This window comes from Trichomycterus rosablanca, chromosome 21 (genome assembly GCF_030014385.1).
Source record: "Trichomycterus rosablanca isolate fTriRos1 chromosome 21, fTriRos1.hap1, whole genome shotgun sequence".
Classification (NCBI taxonomy): Eukaryota; Metazoa; Chordata; class Actinopteri; order Siluriformes; family Trichomycteridae; genus Trichomycterus; species Trichomycterus rosablanca.
This window is the reverse complement of record NC_086008.1, coordinates 22,134,562-22,145,715: the sequence shown is the minus strand read 5'-3', so window position 1 is coordinate 22,145,715 and position 11,154 is coordinate 22,134,562. Positions and strand designations below refer to the sequence as shown.

Sequence of the window (11,154 nt, the reverse complement as noted above, 5' to 3'; positions counted from 1 at the left end):
TTTTTAAAAATCACCTTCCCACCTAATCGTAATAATTGCTTTGGTTTAATCTTTGAAATGAAGGACAGTGTAAAATAAGAGGTTCTGAAGAGGTTTTAACTGGAGGAATTTGGAGTTAGGAGATTATAAACTTATATAAAGTATCTATTGGGTTGTGTTAACAGCACTGTTTGAAGTGTAATAAAATATGTAAGAATGAAACTACATGTTTAAATGAGACGTGCTGGAATACTAAATAAACCAGTTTCAGATCTTTACACAGTAAGAACTGAGTATTGGTATAAAACCATGTGGTGCTGATTCAGTCGTGTTGAGAACATTTAAAGTCCAATAATTTACCAAATCAAATGATCACATGACACCATTACCATCATTAAGAACACTTACTCTTACACACATGCTGGGAGACAGTTTACACAAGTTTATCATTTTACTGGAACGTCTTACACTGAAATCTTAGTCTCGGACTAAAATAATAATAAATATAAACACTAATTTATAAGAACTACAATGTTGTGTGTTTTTAAGAGAACTTATAAACAATATAAGGTAAAATACAGGTGGTGGCCTGCCATTGTACTTTAAGTTTACATTCTATTGTATATCGCCACTTCTCAAAAGCATATCGAGGTATGACTTTAGCCATATCACCATATGTTAGTAATGTGATCAAGAAATAAAAGATCACAACTAGCTGATGATACAAGTTAAGTTATTAAAGCTGAAACTGTTTAAACTGCCTCTAAATGTTGAGGATTAAAAGAAACTTGATAGGAACTAAAAGTTAAAACTTCATGCTGGTGTGTGTAGAGATCAGGTCGGTGTTACTACATACAGGATTACAGAACACACACACACACACACACACACACACACACACACACTCACACACTCACACACTCACACACTCACACACTCACACACTCACACACTCACACTCACACTCACACTCACACTCACACTCACACTCACACACACTCACACACTCACACACACACACACTCACACTCACACTCACACTCACACTCATCAATACTGCTGTGTACTGAAGAAGTCATTCGGATTGAGTGACGAAACGTTTCTCTACAACAAACTTGTGTCCAGATGAACTGATTCAACTTTGTGGATTTGTGTACCTGGATTATTGAGCATGCATCAACAGACTGCTGTGCACTACACACAAATCAGCTCTACACAGGAGGTATTATTTACTCTAACGTTAATGTTAAAACTAAAAATCGGATTTAAAAGTTTATTTGCAGCAGCAAAGGATGATTTGAGCTCTTGATGGAAGAAGATTCAGTAGATTTAGATTCTGTAGAAGAACCGCGTTTGTTCTGGTTTATATTAGATGAAATGAGCTGCAGAAAGGAGAGAAATAGATTTATAAATCTCTCTCACCGTGTTTGGTTTCAGGATCCGCCATCTTGGCCTGCTCCCTGTTAGCATAACAGCTAACGCTACAAGCCGACACAACAAACGAGCCAGAAACACTTTCTGCAAAGTTAAACACGAACATATGAATAAAAGCGCCACTGTTACACGCATATAATGAGAATAAAAAGAAGACCGAGATTGATAAAAGTTGTAACGCGCTTACCAGGAACATTCTTAGCTCGAGTTACACGCAGTAGAGACGCGCTTGCTCTCCTGCTCGCCTTGTGAAGGCTCCGTGTTCCTCCTGAGATACTGTAGCATGTAGCGCCTCTAGTGGTCAGGAAGAGACGCTGCAGCCTCATAACACAGCGCTCCTCCTGCAGGTTCCAGAAAGCGGCTCAGACCCTTTAGCCCATTCAAATCTCGAAACAATAATTTCGATGGTTTAAAGCCTTCTATCTCCGCCGTCCAATCACTGATTGTAAATCTGAAAACTGTCCCAGGTAGCTGACAACCCAGGCTAAAAGGCAATATCATTGGTCAAGCGGTTTGTGTCGTGGCCGGTTTGCATATTTAATGAGAAGGCGGAGAACTTATTTTTTTCATTCGCCCCGCTCTCACACGGACGCAGCTGAGACGGTCGACTGGATAACAACACAGAAAGAGAGATCCTGTCAGTGAAATAAGGTAAGATTTATTTTAAAACTGTTTATTAGTGTTATTACTTTTCATTTCTACTCAGAAAACTTGGCTTTAATGGTAAAATTGTAATATTATTAGTGCTTTTGAGAGCTGCGTTCTAACTTCAGTCAGTCAGCTGCACAACTCTCCTTTCTGAATGGATTGTAATGTGTTTTATGTCCATCTAGATGGAAATAAATACGTGTGGAGAGTTTATCAGATCCCTTTTTAGTCTCGTTTGTTTAGTAGTTTGTAAAGTATGTAGCAGTTTTACACAAATAAGGGAATAGCAGTGAGCTAAGCTACCGGAGACGTGTGTTGCATCCTGCAGCCATGTGGTTGGCACAGGCTGCTCTCAAACTCCAGAGTTAGATTTTATGCATGTAATCTTGAAATCAGTTATAGCTTATTTGTTTTACTTCAATACTGTCTAAAGTCTGCTTAGAAATCACCTTAGCTTTGCTCATAATAGCATTACATTTTGCATTACTTGCATTTAGCATGACTGGCTAAAGTAATTTAGCTGAGGCAGAAAGCATAAAGGTGGATTACATGTCAGTCTGGGCAATTTATAACCTTTATTTCCATGGTATATTTTATCTGTGGTCATTTGTACTTATAACAGAGAAATATTATTTTATCTATAAAATATTTCTGTGAAATTTGCATCATTTTCTAAAAGAAATGCTGCATTTATTTGAAAGAGTTATAGGTAGATAACATGTCAGTCTGGGCAATTTATAACTTTTTTTTTTAACCATAATTTTTTTCTGTGGTAATTCTTACTTGTATCAGTGAAATGTAGTTTTATCTATAAAATATTTCTGTCAGATTTGCATAATTTTCTAATGTATTGCAAGAGATATTTGAAAGGGACTAAAATATGGTATCAATTTTTTTGAAAGCTTTTTTTGAAAGCATACAGGTGCATAACATTTCAGTCTGTGACTATTTACAACATTTTTAAATATAACCATAGCATCAAGTTTTGTCTTGTAATTATTGCTCCTCTTAGATAATTATTATTATTTTATTTTTTTTATTTTATTTTTTTTAAAGACAGTACAAGCAAGACACATCAAGGATTTTCTTAACAATGCCTTTAGATTTTTCTTTTTCTTTTTTTTAAATGAACATATAACTATGTACATTCAGGGAATATCTTGCATTCTCAATAATAATACACACACAAAAATAAAATAGATAAATGAATACAGTCTAAAATAAATAATTAGAGTCTAAAATAAACTGTTATGTCTTTAAAGTCCATTGTGAGCCACAAACTATAATCCATTCAACTGTCATTGTCTAAACACATTGTTTCCATCACATCTGGCCTCATTTCTGCTAAATACTGAATCCACCTATTCCAATGATTTTTAAATACATCCATTTTAATATTTATTGAAAAAGTGATCCTCTCCATTGCATATATTTCTTTAGTTAGTTCAATCCAGTCATCTATAGCCTTTTTACTGGCTGCTAAAAGCACTGCCATTAAATATTCATCTATTTGTCCCATAACAGGGTAGATACATCCCAAATATAATACCTTACTACACATGGGCACAACTTTTCTAAATATATGCTGCAGCGCTTCCCTTATGTCTTCCCAAAACTTCCCCAAAAAAAAAATATTTGGACATTCCCAAAAAATGTGATAATGATTTGCTTCTTGGCATCCACATTTCCTCCAACACACTGGGGCAGTAGCATTCATGTGAGCTGTCTGCTGGGGTGTAATAAAATACCTAATAATATTTTTCCAGCAAAATTCCTTCCATTTCAAAGATCTGGTACTTTTCCATTGAAATCTCCATATACTTGTCCATTCCTCTTCTGTAATTATCATTACTCCTTCCTTTTCCCATTTTTGTTTGACATAATCTGTTGAATGTATATTCATGCTTAAAAGGGCTTTATAAATCTTAGAGATTGTTCTATAACAAGTTTCATCTTTAGATGCATATGCTTTAATTAGTAGTTCTACTATACCATTATGTTTAACCCTACATCCCTTCTTCACTTTCTGATCTAAATAATTTCTTATTTGAAGATACCTGTAAAAATCCTGGTTCTCTAATTGGAAATGTTCTTTTAGTTTTTGGAAGCTCAAGATTTCTCCTCCCTCAACTATAGTACACATGGCTGTTATTCCTTTCGTCACCCAAGTTCTAAATCTATTATCCAATCTATTTGGTGGAAATTCCGAATCATATGCTCCCCATGTGAGGATTTTAACACAGTCTTCCAAACTATATTCTCTAATAACGTTTTTCCACACTTTCAGTGTGGATTTTACCCATGGGTTATTGATTTCCACTGTGCCTGATCATTTGGATTGCACCAGCACACTATTGCTCGAATTTGTGCTGCTTGATAATAATTTCTCAGTGACGGTAGAGCCCAGCCCCCCTCCTCCTTTAATAGCTGTAATGTTTTAAAACGTACTCTAGGCTTTTTCCCCTGCCAAATACCAGTAGATGTGACCCGCCCGTTTCAGGTTGTGTTGACACCAAATGGTGACGTTTTCTCCAGGTTTTGCCTCCAAAGTCAAAGAGCCAAGAGTCTCTGAGAGCAAACCTTAAGGGTGGCATCAAAATCAAAACGTGACTTACAGTGTATCACAAAAGTAAGTACACCCCTCACATTTCTGCAAATATTTTATTATATCTTTTCATGGGACAACACTATAGAAATAAAACTTGGATATAACTTAGAGTAGTCAGTGTACAACTTGCTGTCTTCTGAAAATAACTCAACACACAGCCATTAATGTCTAAATGGCTGGCAACATAAGTGAGTACACCCCACAGTGAACATGTCCAAATTGTGCCCAAAGTGTCAATATTTTGTGTGACCACCATTATTATCCAGCACTGCCTTAACCCTCCTGGGCATGGAATTCACCAGAGCTGTATAATGGGTGTGTGTGTGTGGTGTGTATGGTGTATAATGGGTGTGTGTGTGTGGTGTGTATGGTGTATAATGGGTGTGTGTGTGTGGTGTGTATGGTGTATAATGGGTGTGTGTGTGTGGTGTGTATGGTGTATAATGGGTGTGTGTGTGTGGTGTGTATGGTGTATAATGGGTGTGTGTGTGTGGTGTGTATGGTGTATAATGGGTGTGTGTGTGTGGTGTGTATGGTGTATAATGGGTGTGTGTGTGTGGTGTGTATGGTGTATAATGGGTGTGTGTGTGTGGTGTGTATGGTGTATAATGGGTGTGTGTGTGTGGTGTGTATGGTGTATAATGGGTGTGTGTGTGTGGTGTGTGTGTGTGTATGGTGTATAATGGGTGTGTGTGTGTGGTGTGTATGGTGTATAATGGGTGTGTGTGTGTGGTGTGTATGGTGTATAATGGGTGTGTGTGTGTGGTGTGTATGGTGTATAATGGGTGTGTGTGTGTGGTGTGTATGGTGTATAATGGTGTGTGTGTGTGTGTGTGGTGTGTATGGTGTATAATGGGTGTGTGTGTGTGGTGTGTATGGTGTATAATGGGTGTGTGTGTGGTGTGTATGGTGTATAATGGTGTGTGTGTGTGTGTGGTGTGTATGGTGTATAATGGTGTGTGTGTGTGTGTGTGTGTGGTGTGTATGGTGTATAATGGGTGTGTGTGTGTGGTGTGTATGGTGTATAATGGGTGTGTGTGTGTGTGGTGTGTATATGTGGTGTGTATGGTGTGTAATGGTGTGTTTGGTGTGTGTGTGTTGGGTGCAGGGTGGATGAGGTGAAGTGGTCTGACTGGAATCACAATCTTGGGATCATTCATGAGGATCCGGGACACAAGGAGCAAAACGAATCCACACACAACACAAAACGACTCCGCCGAGGTGGGTTTGAACACACACACACACACACACACACACACACACACACACACACACACACACACACACACACACACACCTGTATGGACAGGGAGGGGTGAAGGCTGGCCACTTTTCCAAAAAAATTATAATGTCAGCGAGTAACCAAACATTTGCTGTAAGAATTTGAGGTACTTTACCCTCTACAGTGCACAATATTATGTAAAGATTCATATTATAAAATAGTAGTGCGCTGAGGTGTTTTATTATTGGCTAGCAAACAATTCCAGTGTTAACACCCCACCAGTCCAGTTTTACCATTCAGTATAATGTAGACCACTGGAGGTTCTTATAAGCAGTGTCCACTGATTTCTCACAAAATTCCAGTCAGCTAGCTTCTATGCTAACAATGCTACCAAACTCCAACTTTTCCTCTTGTTTAAAGTTCAGAACAGAAGATCATTTACGCTCTGCTGCCCCCTAGTGCTTAAAACATAAGGAACACCTACCTGGTTGGTACATTCATGGGTAATTTTATGATGAAGATGAAGGGTATACAATTACTGACTGTAGACCTCGTACCTGACCCTGATTCGTTAATTGAATTCAGAGATGCTGTCGGCGTGGTGGCCCATTGTGACATGGAAGTGTGTGTGTGTTTGTTCTGGTATGATGAGTTTGGTGTAGAGAAACCCTAGTCCACTTATTTAGTATGAATTAAAACTCTGGTCACAATCCAGTCATTTTAATGCCAACATCAGCCTCAGAGGAGTGGAGGCTGTTCAAGATGTAAAAACAAGAGACAGGACCTTATATGTGCGCTGCTCCGTGCGGCTGCCAGTCACAGTCTCTCTGTGTTTCTGCGTCTTTTTTGTCTGTTTTAGTGGTTTTTTTTGTGACTTTTCCCCAAACCTTTGTCATGTTTATGGACATTTTCATGCAGCTTTTTTAAGTTAAGTTTTTTAAAGTTCTTTAAGTTACTTTTTAGAGAGTTTTTTGGGACTTCGCTCGCAACATGTCTCATCGCATTGTCTACTCGCGGGATCAGCTGATCGCGCTGCGGAAGACGCCGGCTTTGTTTACATCTAGGACGGAGATCCCAGCAGAACTGAGACGGCCGTATCGTGGATGTAGAGCTGGGAACAAGCGGCGGGAGAGGAGAAGGAGTTATAAACCTTGTCTCCCTTCCATCATCATGGGTAACGTGCGATCACTGGTGAATAAAACGGACGAACTTTCCGCGCTGATCCGGACACAGCGAGAGTACCGTGAGTGCAGCATCTTATGCCTTACGGAATCCTGGCTGAATCAGAATGTACCGGACTCTCATGTTCACCTGAACGGATTTACTACTGTGAGGGCGGACAGAGTTTACCATCAGACCGGTAAGAAGAAGGGAGGGGGACTCGCTGTGTTCGTGAACAACAGATGGTGTAACCCTGGTCACATTACGGTGAAGGAAGTGATCTGTCAGCCGGACATTGAACTGTGTGTGATCGGAATGCGTCCGTATTATTTGCCGCGATAATTCACGAAAGTGGTTCTGTGTGCTGTGTACATTCCTCCATCCGCCAGCGCAGACATCGCGTGTGACGTCATTCATTCAGCTATTGCTAGAGTGCAGAACCAAAGTCCGAGTGCCTTCATCACAGTGTCTGGAGACTTCAATCACACTTCACTTTCATCATGCCTGCCTACATTTACCCAGTTTGTAAAATGCAGGACTAGAGAAAACAGAACATTGGACTTGTTGTATGCTAATGTCAAAGAAGCATACAAATCCACAGCTCTCCCTCCGCTGGGACGATCTGACCACAACCTAGTACTCCTCAATACACAGTACAAGCCCCTGGTCCAAAGACAACCAGCATCCACCATAACAGTGAGGAAGTGGTCACCTGAGGCTGTGGAATCACTGCAGGGCTGTTTTGAGGCCACACAATGGGATGTCCTCTGTGACCCTCACAATCAGGACATTGACGAGATAACAGCGTGTGTCACAGACTACATAAACTTTTGTGTGGACACTGTTGTACCCTCTAAAACTATCCGATGTTTTTCTAATAACAAGCCATGGGTTACAAGCAACCTAAAGTCCCTCCTGAACCAGAAGAAGAGAGCCTTCAGGACAGGGGACAAGGAGGAACTAAAGAGGGTACAAGCAGAGCTCAAAATAAGGATTAAGGAGGCCAAGGACGAGTACAGGGCTAAGTTGGAGGCCAATTTGGAGAAAAACGATGCTCGTGAGGTGTGGAGAGGCCTGAAAAACATCACAGGCTTTAATCAACGCTGCTCAGGAACATCAACATCAAACGAGGGCAGTCATGAATGGGCGAATGAGTTAAACCAGTTCTTTCTAAGGTTTGACAACGACTCTCCTCCTGCCCCATTGTCCTCTGCTCTGTCTCCAGCCATCTTGCATCTTAACACCCCAGCACAACAACAGCCATCATCATTCACAGCCCACACCTCCACCATACCAAACATTAACACCTCACCTGACATGAATGTTCCTTCCCCCAACCACACTCCGGACCAGTTTAGCAGCAGGGTACCAACTTTTACTGCTGACCAGGTGAAGAAAGAGCTGAAGAAACTCAAGCAGTGTAAAGCGGCTGGACCGGATGGCATTCAGCCTAAGGTATTAAAACTATGTGCTGAGCAGCTGTGTGGAGTCCTTCAGCACATCTTCAACCTGAGCTGCAGCCTAGGAAAGGTCCCACTCGGGTGGAAAACTTCTTGTGTGGTTCCTGTCCCCAAGAAGAAGCAACCAGTGGCACTAAATGACTATCGTCCTGTTGCTCTCACCTCCCACCTGATGAAGACACTGGAAAGACTGATGCTGGGCCATCTGAGATCACTGGTAGGAGCTGACCTGGACCCCCTGCAGTTTGCATATCAGGACAGCATTGGAGTGGATGATGCTGTTATCTATCTGCTGGACAGAATGTACTCCCATCTAGACACTACAGGCAGCACTGTGAGGATTATGTTTTTTGATTTCTCCAGTGCGTTCAACACCCTACAGCCTGTCTTACTTGGGGAGAAACTTCGGCAGATGAAGGTGGATGGGTCTATCATCTCTTGGGTAATGGACTACCTGACTGGTCGACCCCAGTTTGTGCGACTGCAGGGCTGTGTTTCTGACATGGCCATGTGCAGTATGGGGGCTCCCCAGGGGACTGTATTAGCACCGTTCCTGTTTAACGTCTACACCTCAGATTTCAGATACAACTCTGGCACATGCCATCTGCAGAAATTCTCAGATGACACGGCCATCGTGGGGTGTATCAGGAATGGGCAGGAGGCGGAATACAGGAAGCTGGTTTCAGACTTTGTTGACTGGTGTACACTGAACAAACTGCAGCTCAACATCAGTAAGACAAAGGAGATGGTGGTGGACTTCAGGAAACTCAGACCTCCCCTGGCACCAGTCACTATCAATGGAGCGGAAGTGGAGGTGGTTGACACTTACAAGTACCTGGGTGTGCACTTGGACAACAAACTGGACTGGAGTTTTAACACCAGTGCAGTGTTCAAGAAAGGACAGAGTCGTTTGTACTTTCTGAGGAAACTGAGGTCCTTTGGAGTGTGCACTAAACTCCTTTGGACATTCTACCAGTCTGTTGTTGCTAGTGCCTTATTCTATGCTGTTGTGTGCTGGGGAAACAACATCAACAAAAGTGCAAAAAACAAAATAAACAAACTAATTAAGAAGGCTGGCTCTGTTGTTGGAGTCAAATTGGACACTCTGGATGAGGTAGCAAAAAAACGGTCACTCAATAAGCTGCTTTCTATTATGGACAATACATCACACCCCCTGCACACTACAGTGGAGAAACAGAGAAGCACGTTCAGTGGTGGACTGATACAGCTGCGCTGTACTAAAGAGCGCCGTGTGAGATCTTTTCTTCCCACTGCAGTAAGACTCTACAACGATTCTCCCCATTCCAGGAACACTATGGATCTCCTGCCACCCGAACAGTGTTGATTTTCTTTTGCATTGCAATATCTTATCTCTCTTAGTGCAATATACTTTTGTAAAATAATATATTTTTCTCTTAGTGCAATAATATGTATGCGGCTGCTTATGATAATGTCCTGTCTTTTTGCTTTTGCCCTTTTATGTTTAATTGTGTTGTTTTTTGTCTGTCTTCCCTTGTGTAATTTGTACATTGTAACTGTAATTGTGTAATTTGTATAGTACTGTGACACTGCAATTTCCTTCGGGATCAATAAAGTCTTATCTATCTATCTATCTATCTATATAATAATAATTTCCTACATTTCCTAATTTTAATAATTTATTTAGGGATAAATATATATTACTATCTATATAGTGTATAAGTAAGATTGTCTCAGCTTCTCTGATATTGAGGTTTGTGCTGGTTTTGTGTCTGTATCAGATCGCTGGTCCACGGTGGTTCCTCGAGCGGTGGAGCTCAGCAGAGGGAACAGAACCAGAGACCATGTGGTGGAGATGGAGCCTCTAAACGACAGAAACAGCTACAGCTGAAGGTGGGAACCGGACCGAACCGAGGAGGGGCAGAACTAAAGGGGTCTGAGAGAACAGCTAGAACCTCGGCACAGCAGTTCTTCTCGTTCTTCATCAGGAACGTGCTGCTGGTGGTGATCCTGAGGCTCAAAGTTCTTGCTGGTCACCCAACAGAGACTCAGAACCAGTTGGTTCAAACCCACCACAGTGAAGAGACGGAGCAAAGGAACATCATCATGTCATCACCTCATCAAGTGATCACCACATCAGCGCATCATGTCATCACTTCTTCATCACGACATGATTTAGTAACCAGGGGTGCAGAAACTTTTGCACACGACTGCAGCTTCATTCCTCGTGTGTTTTATTATCATACGACTGATTTAGTAGAAATGTAAAAACTGTTATTTATTCCTGTAACTCCAATAAAAGATTTTCTTTCATTATTTCTGCACTTCTACACTTTTGTTCTGTTTTAGTCAGGTGACCAGGTTGGTCAGTGTGTTAGGTGGCTGGTTGTAATGTTTGGACTGGTCAGTGTACATTAAACACCAGCAGTGCTTGAGGATGTGTTTTCTCTGGCTGTAAAGAACATCAGACGTGTTTACTGACTCTGTGAGATCCACCAGGAGTGAAGGTCTGTGGCCCCGGGTTTTAGAAACCCTGCAGTGTCACTTATATTATTATTCTTATTTAATAAAATCTTTTGCTGTGTTTTTTTAAAAAATGCCTATGTTTTTAATGTGTGGGTACTAAACTCAGGAAAATTAAATATTAAGCCCATACGTGCACT

At 41.0% G+C, this 11,154-nt stretch overlaps 1 long non-coding RNA gene across 1 annotated transcript; it reads left to right on the top strand.

Annotated features, from left to right (window-relative positions):
• Nucleotides 1-1,131: 1,131 nt before the first annotated feature.
• On the top strand, nucleotides 1,132-10,779 carry LOC134335664 (uncharacterized). Its single transcript, XR_010015636.1, has 4 exons — nucleotides 1,132-1,201; nucleotides 2,009-2,064; nucleotides 5,778-5,890; nucleotides 10,273-10,779. It is a non-coding gene; the product is annotated as an uncharacterized LOC134335664 (long non-coding RNA).
• Nucleotides 10,780-11,154: the final 375 nt, after the last annotated feature.